At 34.3% G+C, this 19,774-nt stretch overlaps 1 protein-coding gene across 2 annotated transcripts in view; it reads right to left on the reverse strand.

Moving 5' to 3' along the window:
• The window catches only part of HCN1 (hyperpolarization activated cyclic nucleotide gated potassium channel 1), a 369,562-nt gene that overhangs the window by 220,149 nt on the left and 129,639 nt on the right, over nucleotides 1–19,774 (reverse strand). The gene's annotated exons all lie outside the window — the stretch shown is intronic.

Consider the following 19,774-nt stretch of genomic DNA (forward strand, 5'->3'; position numbering starts at 1 on the left):
TAAAAGCATGATAGTATTTTATATTTTTTAGAATTCTAATTTTAAAAGTTATGCATTCAAATGTTTATAAATTGAATAGAATTATATTGGTGTTTTCTTCATAACCATATGGAGAGAGACTTTTGCATACAGATTAAATAAGATTATCCAAATGTTGAAAAATATTGGAACTCGGGGAGGGTAAGTTTAAGTTAACTATACCATTCTATTTTTGAACATTTTCAAAATTTCTATAAAAAAGTTTTTAAAAAATGGATGCCTATGTATTTAAAACAAAATTTTTAAATATTATATTAAATATTTTAAAATATTATGTTAAAATATATAAAATTGTTAAAATAGCAACTATGAAAGTATACATGTGGTAAGTTATATTATTCTCTGCACTTTCCACATTAAATATTATTAAATAGTATTAAGAAATATTAGAAATATGTATTAATGTACATATATAAGGAAATAAGTAATGATATTTTACCACTTTCAAATGTTAATTTGATTTTTCATCTATAATATAACTACACTTGAGCAGCTATTAGAAACAAGGAATGTTGGCTATAGGAACTTGCCTCAAAATCATCATCCTGACCTAACAGAGGTGTTACTATGTCTTAAGAAGTTAAGTAACCTGAATAACTCTAAGTGCAATCTTGCTTGGCTTCACTTTGTTGAAGTAACAAGGATAGTATAATTACGTGACCAGAATGAAATAAAATTGGTATTTCTTCATCCTGTTAGATAAATAATAATTGTAATTCACACACAAAAAATTGTTTACTTACAGCTCACTTATTTACATATGAAAATACAGCTCAGCCTTAGACAGTAAGATTGCCATTTTTCTTTTCTTTTCCTCTTTCTTTCTTCCCTCCCTCCTTTCTCCCTTTCTCTCCTTCTCTCTCTTTCTTTCTTACATTTTTTCTTTCATTTTTATCTTTTTAGAGCCACACCTGCCGCACATGGAAGTTCCCAGGCAATGGATCACATCAGAGCTGCAGCTGCCAGCCTACGCCACAGCCACACCAAATCCACTGCATCTGAGACCTACACCTGGCAATGCTAGGTCCTTAATCCACTGAGCAAGGCCAGGGATAGAACCTGCACCCTCACAGATACTAGTAGGGTTCTTAAGCCTCTGAACCACAACAGGAAGTCCAAGACTGCCATTTTTCATATGAAGATTGAAATAATAATTCACAAACATTTATTTTATTATTCTCAAGGCAACTTATACATTTTACCACTAGGAATCAATCTATAAACAATTACATTTTCATGTCTGCCAAATAAATCAAAGATGCCAATTACCAACTGACTGACATCAGCCATTTGAGAAACAAAATCCATCCTAAATTTTATGTTCACTATAAAATGTCTGGAAAAAATTAATGAAATACTATGGAAATATTTTATAATAATTGAAAATATTAAATGTTTGTACCTGTTTTCAATATTTTCTCATTTAATAAAATAAAGAAAAAAATTCAAGCCACACAAATATAAGTTGTGCTTTATTAAATAGGAGAGGAAATTATAGCTCTAATGTCTTTAAAAAAATATTTTATTTTTATTTTATCTTTGTTCCTGAGTAGGAAAGCTTTAAAATCTCTCCCTGAGAACAACTTGTTTGCTTAAAAGTATCTCTACAGAGATCTGGTTTTTATAACTAAACCATTATTCTTCTTTTCCATTCAACAATATTAACGTTGATTATCATATCAGAAAGCTCATTGAGAAAAGAAAATCCTTATTAACTCTAAAGAAACATCTTTAAAAATATTTATAACAGAACATGTTATATATTTAGCAGCCACAAAACTGCAAACTAATTAGGTGACATTTTCTAATAAAAAGAAATATTTCCACTGTCATAGCAATAAAGAGATATACAATTAATTATAAGAATTCAGGAGATCATTAGTCATGAGGCTAAGGAGATAACATAAAAAATTAATTTGTTTCATAGCAAGTCAATTAGAACAGAAGTTACATCATAAAGCTTGTTTTTTTTTTAATAGAGCATAGACATTACCATGCTTTATACCAATAAAAAAACTAAGTAGGAAATCTATATTTCACATTAACATGGACCACACTCAAGTGAACAACTGCTCAGCTTATATGATGCTCCACGGTTTCTGCCCTTTCCCTTCCTGTTCCCATCTTGCCTATCTATTGGAGAGGAACACAGCCAAGTTCCATTCATCACTGCTACACACAGCTTCTCTGCGATGCTGCCACTGGCACCCACTCTCTCCATCTGGCCTTAGTCTGAGCATGGTTTCCTCTACAACTACTGCCAGTCTGTTGCCATAGCAGCAGGTAAGAGAGCTTTGATGGTATGGGAAAAGAAGGAAGCACACTTCATTTCCATGCTCCTTGGTGAGATTTTGAAATGGTTCCAATGTCCCACTGAAAATGTGAGAGAAAAAACAGCTCTACAAAAGATATCCATGATAAACACCTTTTCGAAAGGGAATTAAATATGTACTAGTGAGAAACATTTTAACCCTACAGATTGAGAGCTAAGGAGCACCCTCACGTGGTCAGAAAGGACTATATGATGAAAGTGTGAAAGAGATGAAGGATGGTTTTTAAGCCTTTATTAACTGAAGGGTAGAAAGACAAGTTACAAGCAAAAGTGTTAGATCAGTGTTTGGAAATTCCTTTTTAAGTAAAAATCATGCATTGACTTTTCAAATTGTTACATCAAAATTTGCATAAATATAAGGGAAACACTTTCTAGCTAATATATTTTAATTCCATGTTAAAATCATTATTATTAATATTTAATTCCTGGTTTTAAATGACAAACAGTATATTCCATTTCCAGAAAAGTATCTTATAGAAATTCACCAAAAACTTATTTTAATTTTATAGATTCTGAGGGTGATTAAAGGTATATATACACATTGTGTGCAGAAAGGCAACATATCATAAACAAAGCACTGAAAACTAAAAGGACAATAGAAATTCTAATTCAAGCTTTAAGAAAACCTACTCTGAAAGCTTTGACAGGTAGGCAGATTACTAACACTGAAGGTTCACGTGACAATCACTGACTTGGAAGTACGTCTTCCAAGTAAGACTACAGAAAAATCCCAAAGCCCTCTGTGTCCCACTTTTGAAAGCCACAGAGAGTCAGATCACACCACGTGTCTTAAAACCCAAATTATTCCCCATGTTAATAATTTCCACCTTTTGTAATTTAAACAACAAAAGAGAGATGACCAACTTTTCCATCAAATATTCAATATTACTCTGTTTTTATAATCAAACCAGTGCATTGTCTTTTCTGGGAAGAACTGGGATAAGAGAAAGATAAGGAGCATGTTATACTAAGAATAATAGCACTGAGCAGCTCAAATCAACAAGGCAGCCTCAGTAAAATGACTGACATTGTCAAACATTCTTACTAAAGGGCATACTTTCCTGTACAGAATTTATTATTAGCCAATAATATAACTTCACGAATAAAAGAAAGGATGATTTTAACAAAATGGGTAAATTAGAGACATTCAGAGAATATGAATGTGCTGTACTGTGGTACTAGTTTGAGAAACAGACAAATCCATTAAGCTTGTTCACAAGGCTAAAGTATTTGCTTCCAAATTTAAGCCCTTCAAAAGTTAGTCAAAATAACTATGGTTGGTGTAAAAATGGTTTATATCATCACCTCATTTGCTACAATTTTATCTGAGTGTTCAGCCTACTTTTTTAAAATGCCACTATTCTAATTTTGTCAATTTTGCAAATATTTACTAAATATGTATCCCACCTGAGGCGCTTAGATAAAAAGACATTTTCCTTGCTTTCAAGGTGTTAAAACATTACCAAAAAACAACATGCTTTTCTTTGAGTCTTACAAATTACTATCAATACTAGCATTCAACATGTCCTCAGCACTTGGGTTATTTTCTGCTAAATTCATTTTTCACACTTGTAACTACATGTATACCCCCATCCAAACAAAAACAGTGATATTACTACACAATAAATGTAATATTCAAGAAGTAAAAGTGACCCAAGTGATTTGATTTTGTTGTTCAGGTGAGTGAGACACATTCAGGCTATTTGGGTTACATAGTGCTGCATGATAAGAGTACATCACATGGATATTAAAATTACAAATTCAACTATCCTTTGTGGTAGTATCATTTGCAAGTATTTTCTCCCAGTCCGTAGGTTATCTTTTAGTTTTGTTTATAGTTTCTTTTGCTAAGCAAAAGCTCTTAAGTTTAGTTAGGTCCCATTTGTTTATTTTTGTTTTCATTTCCATTACTCTAGGAGACTAATAAAAAAAATTTGCTGCAATTTAGGTCAAAGAATGTTCTGTCTATATTTTCCTCTAGGAGTTTTAGAGTATCTGGTCTTACATTTAGGTCTTTAATCTGCTTTTATTTTATTTTTGTATATCGTATTAGAGAATGTTCTAATTTCATTCTTTTACATGTAACTATCCAGTTTTCCCAATACCACTTATTTGAAGAGACTGCCTTTTCTCCATTGGATATTCTTTATTTCAGTGCTTGACTTTATTTCTGGGCTTTCTATCCTATTCTATTGATCTATATTTCTGTTTTTGTGCCAGTACCATATGGTTTTGATGACTTTAGCTTTGTAGTATAGTCTGAAGAGAGCATCATTCCTCCAGCTCCATTCTTCTTTCTCAAGATTGTCTTGGCTATTTGGGGTTTTGGCTATATTTGTGTTTCCATACAATTTAAAAATTTTTTATTCTAGTTCTGTGAAAAATGCCATTAGTAATTTGACAGGGATTGCATTGAATTTGTAGACTGCCTTGGGCAGTAGGGTCATTTAAACAATGCCAATTCTTCCAATCCAAGAACATGGTATATATCTTCTTACAAATGGCGTGTTACCCACTGGAAATGAATAAAGTTGAATTATAACAATATCTTACAGAAGTTCCCGTCGTGGCTCAGTGGTTAACAAATCTGACTAGGAACCATGAGGTTATGGGTTCGATTCCTAGCCTTGCTCAGTGGGTTAAGGATCTGGCATTGCCGTGAGCTGTGGTGTGGATTGCAGATGTGGCTTGGATCCCACGTTGGTGTGGCTCTGGCGTAGGCCAGCACTACAGCTCCAACTGGACCCCTAGCCTGGGAATCTCCATGTGCCGCAATTGCAGCCATAGAAAAGACAAAAAACAAAAACAAAAACAAAAAAACACTAATATCTTACATCTGCCAGAATTTTGGTGATGATAATAATGCTTGAATAAAAATATATGACCAATTTCCAGGACATTGTGGTCCACTAGATAAATGATATGACTTGATAGAGAGATTGAAGGTTTACAGTAAGTGCTCCAAGAGTGTAGATTAAGGAGTGACTAAGATTCCCTAGAGAAATCAGGGAAGGTTTCCCTGAAGAGGATGCTTCCATTGAATCTTAATAATTAGGAGATTTTCCATGCAGTTTCAAAAAGTGAAGGGCATCTCAAGTAGAAGTGTGTATAGAAACAGGATATGAGAACTGAATTGTGTGTTAAGGAAACTTCCTATCACAGGACTAGAATATAGCCTCAATAAGGCAGGGACTCTTTAGCTTACAGATTTTTAAATTTCTCCTTAGCCCATACTAGAGAGCCTGGCTCACCAGAAGTGTTTAATAAACATTTAATTAGATATAAGTGGCTGGAACACATAATCATCTTAAGTAGGAAGTTATTGGGCAACAGTTCAAGATGTATTCAAGATTCATATCATTAAAAATCTGATATGCCAAATATAATTAAGATTAAGTTTGAGTGTGAGTGACAAGAAACCATAGGCAACAAGGGGTTAAAAGAGAACATTTTATGTCTTTCTTTTTGCTAATGTTGGTATCTCAGGCCTTATTCAAAGACTACATGATGAACACGACCCTGATTCTTCCTATCACATTGCTATAATCAACACAGCTGCTATATCTGTCATCACCATATTCCAGCCAAGCAAAAAGGAGCAGAATAAGGATTTGCCTCTTCTCTTTATGAACAAAGAAGATACTTAAAGATATCAGGTTCATCCCCCCTTCAATAACTGCCACACAGCCACATCTAACTGTTTAAGGGGGCTAAGAAATGTAGGATTTATCATTGATGTCCCAATCCATGGAGTTCTATTAAAAGTAACAAAATAGAAAATAAATACTAACAGACAGTTAATACTATCTGCCACCCAGTTTAACGGAGTTTGGATTTTATCATATGGAATATATATTTTAAGCAATTACTCTGATGAAAATTTTTGGAGTTTACTCTACAAAAGTTAATAAATCCCAGTGGAAATGAGCACACCCAGTGCTGTCTAATGCCATTTTCCAAGAACTCTCCCAAATAAATATTATTGGATTACAATTCAAAGTATAAAATAAATATCCATGAGACCTTAATAATATAAATGAATGACTGGATCAATAAATAAATGTCAGGGAAAAGAAAACTCCCCTTTGCAGGAGAATTTCAAATAATGTATGTGTATACACTCCCTTGAAGAAGATACTGCGTAACTTCCCACCCTTAAGTGTAATAAGCTGCACATAGTGACTTCCTTTCAAAGAGTATAGCAGAGTAAGAGAGCAAAAAAGCAACTTTATAATGGAGAAGGCTGAAAAACACAATCTCACCCAAGTGATCAAAGTTAACAACATCAGTGAAAAGTCATATTCATAGCATATGCCCTGGATATAAATGCACCATCAGTGACTATTACTTTACCTCATGGTATTCTTCCCTCCCAAATCAGACAAACTCTAATTGAAAGATATTTTATACAATATAGCCCTTAATACTGTCAAAATTGCCATTTAAAACAAAAAAATTCTAAGAAAATATCTCACGGTCCAAAAGAGCCTAAAGAGACATGAGGACTTAATATAATGGAGATTTTGCATGGAATCCTGGAATAGTAAACATTTTTAAAAACTAAGAAAATCTGAATTAAAATATGGACTTTAGTGAATAATAATGTTTCAGTTTTGGTTCATTAGTTTGACAAATGGGTCATACACGATGATAATAAATAGAAAGACTGGGTGTGGGATATATGGAAATGCTCCTATCTTTGCAACTTTTTTGAAAATATGTTATAAAATTTAGATTTATTTTAAAAGGCTTGAGGCTGTGTTTAATTAGTAAGTTATACAAAAAGAAGCCAAGTTTAATTGATGGCCTGTAAAGTTAAGGATAACATCTTCATCTTCACTCAAGGCACTCACATCTTCTAAGTGTGTGAGCAACTAGCTGGCTTTCCTAGATGAATTCCCTATCTCTTCACTTTATTTATAAAACCTTATTTTAGCTTTCTCATTGGCTACAGACTGAAAGTGTTTCAATCGTATGCAATTTGTTTTATGTATTCCGCTGGTCAAAGTCTTTTTTTTTTTTTTTTTTACAAAATGCTACTTGCTCAGAACTCTTTAATGTCTTCTAAAAACTTAATGACCATATCTTCTAGACTGTGATATGGTTAATGTGATTGAAAGCTCTACAAAACTGTTAAACACATTTGTGTCAGATGTAACTCATCTTTTTTTTCTTTTCCCAGTTTATGATTCAAGTTCTAATGTTAGGCTAAAATATTATACAATTAGCTCCATATATATTCTTTGCAAAGCCAACTAGGAATTAACATACTAGTATAATACAGTGAGATAATTTTATATTTAGTCAATAACTTAGGTAAAATTATACAATCTAATTTTCTCTGTAAGACTCAACAGCTTTTAAAAGCTTTGCCCCTGTATGTTTTTATATTTTTACTGAGTTGCCTCTCTTTAAAAAATATTATTCTAGGGAGTACCCATTGTGGCTCAGTGGTAACGAGCCCGACTAGAACATGAGGACTTGGGTTCGTTTCCTGGCCTCACTCAGTGGTTTAAGGATCTAGCATTGCTGGAGCTGTAGTGTAGGTTGCAGATGTGGCTCAGATCCTGCATTGCTGTGGCTTTGGCATAGGCCAGTAGCTACAGCTCCGATTTCACCCCTAGCCTGGGAACTTTCATATGCCATGGGTGTGACCCTAAAAAAACAAAAAATAAAAAATAAACAAAAAATATTATTCCAGAGGACAAATGCTCTAGCACTGAATTCCACAGTTAGTTGTTGTCATATTAATATGAAAGGTTCTATAAAACACAGTCTAAATCTTACGAAGGAATTCAGAAGACTTAGGATGAACTAGAACAAGATATTGAAAAAAAGCTATAAATTGTACCATGTTGCAGTAAAGCAAGCTTGATTTACCAAAATATGGACAACAGGTATCTAATTGGTATAGAAGGTAAATGTGAAATTTTGGAGTGATATAATATTTAATAGAATAAAACATTCTTATTTATTTATACTTATTAACTATGTTTCAACTCATCACACACTGACTTAAAAAGATGAATACAGTACAGCCCCATATTTTTTTAAAACTTACTTTTCTGGTGACCTATAAAGACACAAAGCATAATATTACCATATAACATGGACTACATTTGAAAAATGTCCACAGAGCATTAACATACCATATGGCAGACTGACAGTATTCAAAACAGATACCTTAGATTTTGGCATCACCAATGAAACCTAAATACATCAAGAATGTGACTGGAGATTAAACTTTGAAAAGGAGTAAAGAACAAAATACATCACCTACTTCTACAGTAGAAAGGAGTACTATTTATGATAAAATAAGAAGTAAAATTATAATATAAATAATTCAGAAGACTAGAATGAGGGCTTATGGAAGGGTATATGAGATTTAAAGGAAGAAATGAGTGGAGTAGAAAGGTGAGAAAGAAATATTGAAAAACTACATTTCCTACATGATTAAATTGCAGAATCAAAACAATCCCTACCTACATTAAGCATACTTTTTTCAAATATACAAAATCATTTAGGTTAGAAAAAGCAGTTAAATGGATTCAGTATCTATAGCCTCCATAGAATTAGGACCACATTAAGGTAAATAAGTAAAAATTTTAAACGTGCACATTTCTCCATGAATATAAATACTTTTAAGACATAAGTTCTCTGGGGCAAAGGGGATACCAAGAAACAAGAAAAAATATCTCTCATATTGATCAACTTTGTTTTTTCTTTGCTAGTAAGTGCTCACCTGCTAATTGTTCTCAGAAAAGGACAAGTCGGTTTTATTTCACAGTATGGTCAACAGTAGGGATATCTTAAGCCCCAGAGAAAAAATATTAGAAAATTTCTCAAAATTTATTCTCCTCACCTTCTAAGTTCAAAAATCAGAGAAAGTCATAACTACTCATATATTCATATATCCTGAGACTGTTGCTTAAAAAGCTCATGCTACTATTCAACATCACTAGGAATCAGGATGCTAAGTTTTAAAATTCTACCTCAAATACCCTGCCTTGTCTTTCCTTCCTTTTCCTTACTACTTCTTACCATCCCTTATTTGAATCGTGAAAATAGCCTCCTAATCCTCTCTTCGCTTCCAGTATTTCTGCTTCAATCCAACACTCTTGTTATAGAATAATCTCACTAGAACACTGATCATGTAATTCAAAACCTTCAAGGACTATGCTTCAAACAAGAGTTAAGTTTAATCTCTGGCTGAGTTCAAGCAAGAGACACTAATGTAAATGGACCCTGACCTAAATGGGTCTAAATTTATTTTTTTAAGCTATTTTTCCTCAATATTTGATCATTCTTTATCAGGACAATCCCTTCCCCAAATTATTTCCTTCTTAATCTGACCGCTTGAAACGACCTTTGCCTCATATCACCCTAGCTACTGTATTTCTTCCAATTTTTTAACATCCAACTACAAGGGGGAAACATTGTCAATAAAACCCTGAAGGGAATACACATTTGATTAATTTTTACAAAACTGATTTGAAATCTATTCACTATATTCACATAAGAAACCTCAGCAAAAAATCCAGCCTCTACTTGAGTATTTCAAAAATAATTCATTGCTTCATGAGGCAATTCATTGTTAAAGATTTTTCTTTATTCTTTGTTGAATTGGAATTCCTCTTCTTGAAACTCCTGTCCAGTTATCCTGAAAATTCTGCTTAAATCAGAGTGTTTTTAAATGTTCATCACATTAAATTTCATTGGTAATAAAATTATTTATTTATTTTCTATTTCCCAATGATAGTTAGAGATATCTATACACAGATGCATGCCCACAAAACCTTATTATGGCATATAGACCATATGTGCAGAGTTTTCATTTTAACATATGGAGGGCAGAAGGAAAATCATAGTTGATGCCAAAACACATGACAACTGTTGCTACATTCTGTGAAGTCCGTCAAGCTGTATTAGTTTGGATTTTTTTTTTTTTTTCTTTCCATATAGAGAACCTAGTTAGTTGCCCCAGGACACTGTAATTATTAGCAATGGGGGTTATTTAGTTGTATAGTGTCAGACTAAGGAACTTCAAAAACAGCATATTTGCCCCAAAACCATCAGTAGACTCTTTGTTGAAACTGTCAATTTATCCATTCAACAAAAACACAGAGTATATGTTGATGTCTTACAGAAATGTCAGCAAAATCATGTAGCAATAAGTACTATTCAACTTAAGAAGAATGTATTAAGCTGCTACTCTTATACAAATCACTTGCTTGATTAAAATTATATTGTTCTTATCTTCATGATTGTTATCACATACCAGGAAAGCCAAGTATATAAATTATTATAACAGCTAGGCTTAAATAATGTATAAATAGATACACTATTCATTCAATGATACCATAGTGAGTGAGGCCAAAATTCTACTAAGTCCCACGTGGAGTGCATATAGAGAAGAGTTTGCTGGTCCAGCCAGCTATTACATATTCAATCCATGACCACATTATGAAATACGTTATCCTTTCAGATTCTAAAATATCTGCTACTGGTTTCAAATAGTAAATACATAAACTTTGATATGTAACTTTGAAAAAGTAGTGTTAAAAATGTATCCCACATGATAAAACAAAATATGAATCAGTCAAAATACTTTCAAAAATTTACTACCAAACAGGCAGTTCTATTGTGGCTCAGCAGTAATGAACCCAACTAGTATCCATAAGGACGCGGGTTTGATCCCTGGCCTTGTTCAGTGTGCTAAGGATTCGGCTTTGCCATGAGCTTGTGGTGTAGGTCACAGAAATGACTCGGCTCTGGCGTTGCTGTGGCTATGGCACAGGCCTACAGTTACAGCTCTGATTTTGACCCCTAGCCTGGGAACTTCCATGTGCCGCAAATGCACTCCCCCCCCCCAAAAAAAAAAAAACCCAAAATTTACTACCAAACACTGCTCTTGCTTTCAGTTAAGAAAAATACAAAACATTATCAATGAACACAGAAAGTGACTCTCCAGGATACACAAATGCAAGTCAACTTCTTATTCAGGACTCTAAGTTGAGAAATTCCAAGCAGTTATTTTCTTAATATCCCAGCTCTACTGGTTTTACATTAATATCATCAAATATACTCATCCAATGAGATTGTTTACTTTCATTACACCAACACGTAGACCATTCTCACGTCTGCCTTTCTGTAAGGTGTGTTCTCTTTGGATGTGACTTCTCTAAACCTGACCCATTCTTTTAGCTGCAGTTCACATCTTTTCTCCTTAGTTCAGCCTTTCCTAGCTGTTTCAACACTGAACAATTTTTCTCCCCTTAAATTATGAGAATAGTTTTAGTTTGGAAAAAATACCTGGTATTTGCTTAAATATAGTATACCATCCATAGTCCCAGAAGAACAATTCATGGAAAATAAACATACATCATAAAATTTATTTTTAAAAGGGAATAAAAACTGAGATGAAATATTGTCTTCTTTTGTTTCTCTTTCTTGTCTAGTCCTTTAAGCATTTCTCAAGATACAAAAATAAGATGACCAGAATTCATAAGTAAAACTTCCTTCCGCTGAAGGAAGTCATAGTCTGAATTTTGTAAGTTAGTTTATGGTAATAGAGATTTTTTAACTGTATTTTCTGGTTTTACAAACTGCTCTAAACTTTGTCAATTCTGGGATGATCTGCAAATAGGTCTATGGACTACTCCATTTTAGAGTAATTAGATTAATAAGCTCAAGCTAATAATGCCTCTGGGGAATGCTTATTTTATTGTTTTGAGAATTACTGAAGACCCTGCCCAGTCCATGATTTTTTTATCTTAGCACATTAAGATTCTATATTAGAGTCAAAGCCCATTATGTGTTTGAACTTATGCTATTCTCCACATCATGTATTCATTAACTTATCAGTTATCTAACACAAGATGTCAACAAATTTCTCTTTGTAAAGTTTTATAGGATAACACTAGAGGGGAGAAGTGCATTTTTAACTTTTCCTAAAGAGAATTTTGGGGCCTTGCGGAAAACATTAGGGAAAAAAAACACGTAACACTTTTTGGAGTTTCTATTAACATATACTTAGGCCTTTGATTTCACAAACAAGAATAAACCATAGGCGTAAATTGTGTGACCTCAATATATACTCCTGGATATTGATGGCTAATAAGAACCTGAATCAAGAATTAACCATGATAGTAAGAATTAGCGGGAATAACCTCTAATTAAATATAACTTCTGTTGGGGAGAAAAAGAGGAGACATTCTGATTATCCATTTCTTTTTAATTCTATATCGATAAGCTGATATTATTTTTGGATGTGTTTGTTGGATGCATTTCTTCTAATTTCTACCCTATGCCCCACATACAAACTAGCTATTCACAAATATCTGTATTATGGAAAACAGAGATGCTTTTCCTACACACAGGTTATCATACAGCCTCAAAAGTTATTTGACCGTCTATAGCAAAGACTATATTCACAAGTGTTCCCTTCTTTAAATACAGAACACTGCCCCCACTACATAGCTATATTTCACTGCAATTCTAATGAATAGAAGTGTCTACAAAATGTAAGTCAAAGTGTTAGCACTGAGGTTCTCAGGGGACTGACTCAAGTAGTCTGCATCCTCTTACCACTGGCTCTTTATCTTTCCTTCTTTATGAAAAAAAGTAAAAAGGAGGTGAGGTGGGGCATAATGATTTAAGTTCCAATTATTCTGTACGCATGAGGACAAAAACCACACCTGCAGATGGCAGCTCAGAAAGCGGAAAAAGAGATTAATATATCGCTAAGGAAACTGTGTTGTTACTATACCAGCTATTAACTGCTTATATTTGGACTTGACTATAATGTGAAAAACAAAAAACAAAAACAATCTTTAGCTACTGTAATTTGGAGTATTTGCAATCTCCACTGATACACCCTCCTAAGGACTGCCAGAAATGAGAGCTTCATATAAATTCATCTGAAATCCAACTAATTAGTTTTGGTTGATGACACTCAGCATTTAATTGGCTCATCCCTAAAAGCTCATAACACAAATTAATTTATTCAGTTGTCACAAGTGACAAAGAGACAAGTTTATCTTAGAGGATTTACGAGAAGAGTACATCTTTTTAAATTACAGACTTTCTGGGCACTTTATTAACATTTTCTTTGGATAACTAGTACATTTAGTAAAAACCTCTTTCTTTTTTTTCAGGCTAAAATTATTGAGAACATAATTTATGAAGTTTAAGATTGGGCATCATAATCATCCACTTCTCATTGCATCAAAGCAGACCCTCAATTGTCATGGACAAAAATCTCAATTCTGTTTGTAGACATCCCACTGAACCGTATCTATGGAGCTGTTGAAGACCCTTCTCATCAAGCTCAGGTCCAGGTCAATTTCCTCACGTTGTTGAAGAAGTCAGCCCCTGGGTTCAGGCATGCTGATGGCACAATTACACAGGCTGGTGGAAAAAATACCTGGTGCCACACAGATGTCCAGGCATGTGAGCAAGATAACAAGGACTTGGAGGTCATATTGAAAGTAGAGTTAATAACCTAAGACATGCACAGCTGGAGGAGAAAGTCCAAGAGAGTAAGTGCTATGGCCCTGCTGGTGTCAGGGAAGGTGCAGGAAGGGACAATTCTTCAGAAGATGAAGATAGAATTGCACATGAGGAAAGATTAGGAAAGAGGAAAATTCACCCTGGGGTCATTATTCACCCAGAAGCAACAACAAAAATCATATGGTCAAGTTCTTCGAGCCATGAAGTTGCTGCAAAAGAGGAAGAGGAAGGGAATCTTATGAGAAGGAAAAAGTACACTGAAGAAATACGTGAACTCTTTATAAGCTCCCAGAAACATCTAAGGCTCCTAAACTAAGAAAAATTAAGAAAATGCCTTCATATAAGATGATGAGTGGCCCGAACATGGACATCAGTACTGGTGTTCAAAAAAATAATACACAGATAAGTATCATTGTCACAGAGAGTACTGAGACCATCCTGCTGGCTGAGTGGGAGAACAAGAATAAAGCCATCAAAATCAAAGTATGCTACCTACCATATAGCATAGCCATGTTGATTATAGAAAGTATAATAATTTTACCACAAGCAATTTAATGTTTCCACGTGGAAAAACAAAAGTTAAAGCCTGGCTCTTGAGCCTGAATGACATTGCAAAATCAAAAATTTTTCCTCTTAACTAACTCATCAACATAATAAGATTGCTGATTGCTGGCACTACAAGAAGTTCAAGATGCCCAGCTGAGACTGAGGGAAACTGTGGGGTCCTGAAAAAAAAGTTTTTTTTTCTTCAACAAGTATACTATAAATAAAGAAAGCATGAGTACACACACACACACACACACACACACACACACACTCCTCACTAGAGTCCTGCTAATTTGTAAATCAATAGGTACAAATACTGGGTCATAATAGTTTTACTTTTTATATGTGAGATTTGTAAGCACTACATTTGTAATCATTTGAAAGAAAGCCATGTAAAGTTTTCTCATTAAGGACAAGCAGTGAGTATTATGTGAACATCCCCCTAATGTGTTTTTCCCTCAGGAAAGCAAAAAGAAATATGTTTGGAGCATGAACTTTCATCACATATTTTTTTTTTTTTTTTTTGGCTGCAACAAGGGCATGTAAAAATTCCCTGGCCAGAGATCAAACCTGTACCCCTTAACCCTCTGAGTTGCTAGGGAATTCCTATCACATAGAATTTAAAAGATTATTTATTCAATAATGTTTTTCATCTCAAATAACTGATACAGGGTTCAAAATCTCATTAATCATTGAAACTTATTTTGGAAAATCTAGGAGGGACAAAAGGGAAATTTATATTTTCTGGCTTTTACAAACTTGCTTTCATTAATTTTAATATGTATTTCTATTTTTATCACTTTTAGCTCTTATTTTGTTATTAAATATGAAATAAACTTAACCAGGTGACTGAAAATATTCATAAGCAGTTTTTACCTCATAGCCTGGCTTTCTGTAAAAACACCTTAATTTATAATAATTAACAATGGTTATGTGCATTCTTAGTATTTGTAAGATTTGAATTCACTGCTATAAAATTCATACATAAATACTAATAATATTTATGTATAACATTTATGATATAGATATTATGCCATGAATAATATTATCAAAACTATAGGCAATTCATATAATCTAGGTCTTCTTAATGTATACTTAGATTAATCCATTCTGGCAGCTCACCCGATCATTATTGCTTTGTTTAGCTTGCTTTACCGGAATCGTCTTTACTGAGCATTATTTGGGCATTATACTATTGGTCACAAGAGAGTATGATGCAAAAAATACCTTTATGAAACTCATTTTCTAATATTGAAGCCACTGCTCACTACATAACATGCTTGCCTGTTCTTGAAGATAATACTGGAGATTAGTATTGTATCTGGTTTGAGTATTTAGAATATGTGCGTATTGCCTAAGTAATGAGTTTGTACTGACTTATAGACACTGAGCGTGATGTAACTGACCTTCTTTTACCTCCACACTGTCTGTCAGAAAACAGAATCATATTTGTTATCTACCTCATGCAAGCATGTAGCATATTATGACAGTTTATAAACTAGTCTTAATTCTACATTCATGTTTCATCCTCTGACCTAATTATCCTGTGGTTTTAATTTCCTCACCTATTAATTTTTAATATTAGATGATGCTTATATTTGCCAGCTACATTAAGTCTCTTTTTGTGGATAAGACAGGGTATGCAAACATTTTCAAAATAAATATTCATCTATGCATCCATTCAATAAGTATATTTTGAGGACTTATATTATGCCAGAATCTATATAAGGTGCTGGCTTTAAAATGGAGAATAGGAGCTCCCTAGTGGCTCAGCTGATTAAGGATCTGGGGATCCAGCATTGCCACTGCTGTGGCTCTGGTTACAGCCATGGTGCATTTTGATCCCTGGCCTGGGAACTTCTGCATGCTGTGGGTGTGAAGAAAAAAAAGAAAAAAGAAAAAAAAAGGGAGTCGCTATTGTGACTCACTGGTAACAAACAAAATCTTTAGGAGGAGAGGTGTATATCAGTGAAGACCTTGCCAAAAAAAAAAAAAAAAAAAAAAGGTATCACGCTCAAAGCAGATGTTTTCATAAGAGTTTTTAAAAAAGATTATTTTAAGAGCTATGGAAAAGACTGATGAACAGAGATGATGTGTGCCCCTGGGCCTTGCAGCACCAGCGGGACCTTGGAACATCTGGACCTGAAGGGGCAAGGAGGAAAGAGGCAGCTTCAGAAATCCAAAGGGAATAATCATGTGGGAAGAGTGCCCTAGAGGACATTGCAGCTAGCCTGAGGGTCTTTGTTGAGAAGGAGCCTGGAGAGCAAATGCCCTGACCAGGCCTCATTCTCTCCTCTCATCTTCTGGTGCTGTCCATTGGCCAAACTAAACAGAAGGTTAGAGGGCAGTTATCAGTTTCCAAAGGCTGTGGTAACAAAGTGCCATAAACTAGTGGTTTAGAACCATAAGCCAATGCATTGTCTCATAGTTCTAGGATCTAGAAGTGTGAAATCAAGGTGTCTGGAGGGCTGGTTCCTTCTGAGGACTGTGATGGACAACCTGCTCCAGACCTCTCCGTTCTATCAGCTTCAGCATTCTCTTTGTTTCTTCCCACCATCTTACCTCTGTGTAAGACTGTCACTGTGTCCAAAGCATCCCTTTTTATGAGGACGTCAGCCATTATTAGATCTAACTGTCACTTTAACTCGATTACCTAGGTAGTGACCCAATTTGCAAATAAGATCATATGCTAGGGGTTAGGATATCAACATATTTTGAGAGAGACATAATTCAATCCTTAACAGCAAGGAATCCCATTGAAGTGGTCTAGATATTAAATTATTTTTATAATTTTATTTATTCATCATCAACAGAGACACAACTCAGTAGTTTTCAATAATCTGTAATCAACTGTATTATTAAAGAAAGAAATTATTACCTTTGGCAGAACAATACTACAAACTAGTAGAGACTTTTTAATTATAACCAAAACTCAGATGATTTTAAGAACATTCTAGAGTCTGGCTGTTCATGGATGAGATTTATTTAACTCAGCTTAAATTATTCCTAAATTTTAAAAGTCTATAAACTAAATGACTGAAATGTCATTCAAGTATATTTTTCCTATCTTACCTAACAGATAAAAATCTTGATCTTATTTTATTATTTTACAACATAGAGATTTACTTTCTTAACAGTCTAATTTGATTTCCCCTAAATTATTACAAAAGTCATCTATCCAGAAATAATTTTGCTTTTATTACATTCAGCTGCATTTCAGGCACATATTTAACCTCATTATATAAATAATTAAATAACTGTGACAATTTTAACAGGTTGTAGAATTTTTTTTTTTTTTTTCATTTTTGGCTGCCTCATGGCATATGGAGTTCCCAGGCCAGGGATCAGATCTGAGACACAGTTGCAACCGACATACACAACGCTTGTGGCAGCACCATGTCCTTAATCCACTGTGCTGTGCAGGGCTGGAGATACAACCTGTATCCTAGAGCTGCAGAGATGTCGCAGGTCCCATTGCACCACAGTAGGAACTCTGGGTTATAGAAATTATCTTCAAAATCTTTGGGCAAAATCCCCACTGTCTTAAAAATTAATGTTAGATTTACTCATTTGAATTAAATCATGTATTGATTTTCAAACTTGTGCACAGTGAACCATAGTGCAGCCCTTAGGAGCAATCTCAAAGTACAAGCATTAATCAGTACCATTCTCTTACCACCGTGATTTAAAAGGAAATGTGATTTGAAGGGATAATTAATTTTGCTTACACTGCCAGTGGTTTTACACAGAAGATTCTTTGATTTAGAAGAAATCCATAAAATGTGAGTCTCTTTTTGCTAGCAAACAGAAAAGAAAATTTTAAAATACATACACTTATTATCTAACCGTGATTAAAGTTCCCTTTTGCCTAACTTAAAAACTATAAAGTGTAACAGTTTTTCACAGTCAATTAAACTTGTAAAATAAAACTGGCCTTGTCTGTAATGAATATACCCAAAAAAATGGGCAATGTTTTATTTTGCTTTTAAGTTAGAGAGAGCTGAACATCTGCCTCAAGTAATTGCTACAATGATGATGAAAGTATTATTTTGCACAGTGGTAAATACAACAAATCCTGGATAAGCTCAATTGCTTTTTAAATCCTATTTTTAAGTGAACAACATAAATAAAAAGTAAATTAAACACTTTTTAAAAATCATTATTAAGGAATTCTTGCTGTGTCTCAGCAGGTTACAAACCCAACTAGTATCCATGAAGAAGAGGGTTCAATTCCTGGCCTACCTCAGTGGGTCATGGATCCAGCATTGCCATAAGCTGTGGTGTAGGTTGCAGACACAGCTGGGATCCTGCATCACTATGGCTGTGGTAGGCCGGCAGCTGCAGCTCCTATTCTATTCAGTCCCTAGCCTGGGAACTTATATGCCACAGTTGCAGCCTTAAAAAGCAAAAAAAAAAAAAAAAAAAAAAAAAGGACAAAAGTCATTATTAGGTCCTCCAAACCAAGTGCAAATGAACTGAAGGAATGTGAAAAAATTAACTGATTTGCTCCAAGCCACAGAACTAGTCACCAGCACAAGCTAAAGTTTAAGTCCACTGCTGCTCTGCTCTGCACACAGGTGCTTCCTGTAATATTTAGCCTGAGTCTTCTTGTTGGCTAACTTTCAGTGAGTCAAGGATTTATTACAAAACATTAGATTCTAATTCCCAGTTTTGGCCAACCACTTCTCTCATTGTGGTGTCACTTGATACCTTCCTTCAGATTTATTTCAACCTCAATTTCTAGATTACTGCTTACTTTAAATGGGGGGATAAAGGACTTTGGGTTCAATTCTCAGGATATAGCAGTAAATGTGCATTGTTTACCTGACACTGACCATAGGTCCCAGTTTCTGCAACTGGCTTTCAGCCTCCATGCACTATGTCACACTTTTCATTCCAGATAATCTGTCTGTTGCCTTCTAGGTCCTTGTCTCCACCCTTCTCTTGCCTGTTCTAGTACCACCATAATTTCTGTTCAAAGGCTATTCCTATATTCAGGCATGGTGACTCTGGCTCAGTCAACCAGCTCTTCTGCAGATAACCATTTTTTTTTTTTTTTCAGATCCCTTGGTCTTAGAAAAATTCTCTCCCCTAGAGATATCCTTCTTTTGGTTTTCCACTGCCCCTATCTTTCAAATATCATGACTTATTAACAAACTGAATTTCTTCCTTCCTGGGACTCAGAGCTGGGGGGTTTTGTGCCAACATCTCCTAGACTGCCATTCTATACAAGCCTTACTCCCCATTTCCTTATCTTCTTACTGTGGGCCTCAGTTTAGCTCTAGACTCTTCCAAACCAAGCTAACATACTCAGTCACATAGATTTCCAGTATATTATCATGTTTT

The sequence above is a fragment of the Sus scrofa genome, chromosome 16 (assembly GCF_000003025.6).
Source record: "Sus scrofa isolate TJ Tabasco breed Duroc chromosome 16, Sscrofa11.1, whole genome shotgun sequence".
Lineage (NCBI taxonomy): Eukaryota > Metazoa > Chordata > Mammalia > Artiodactyla > Suidae > Sus > Sus scrofa.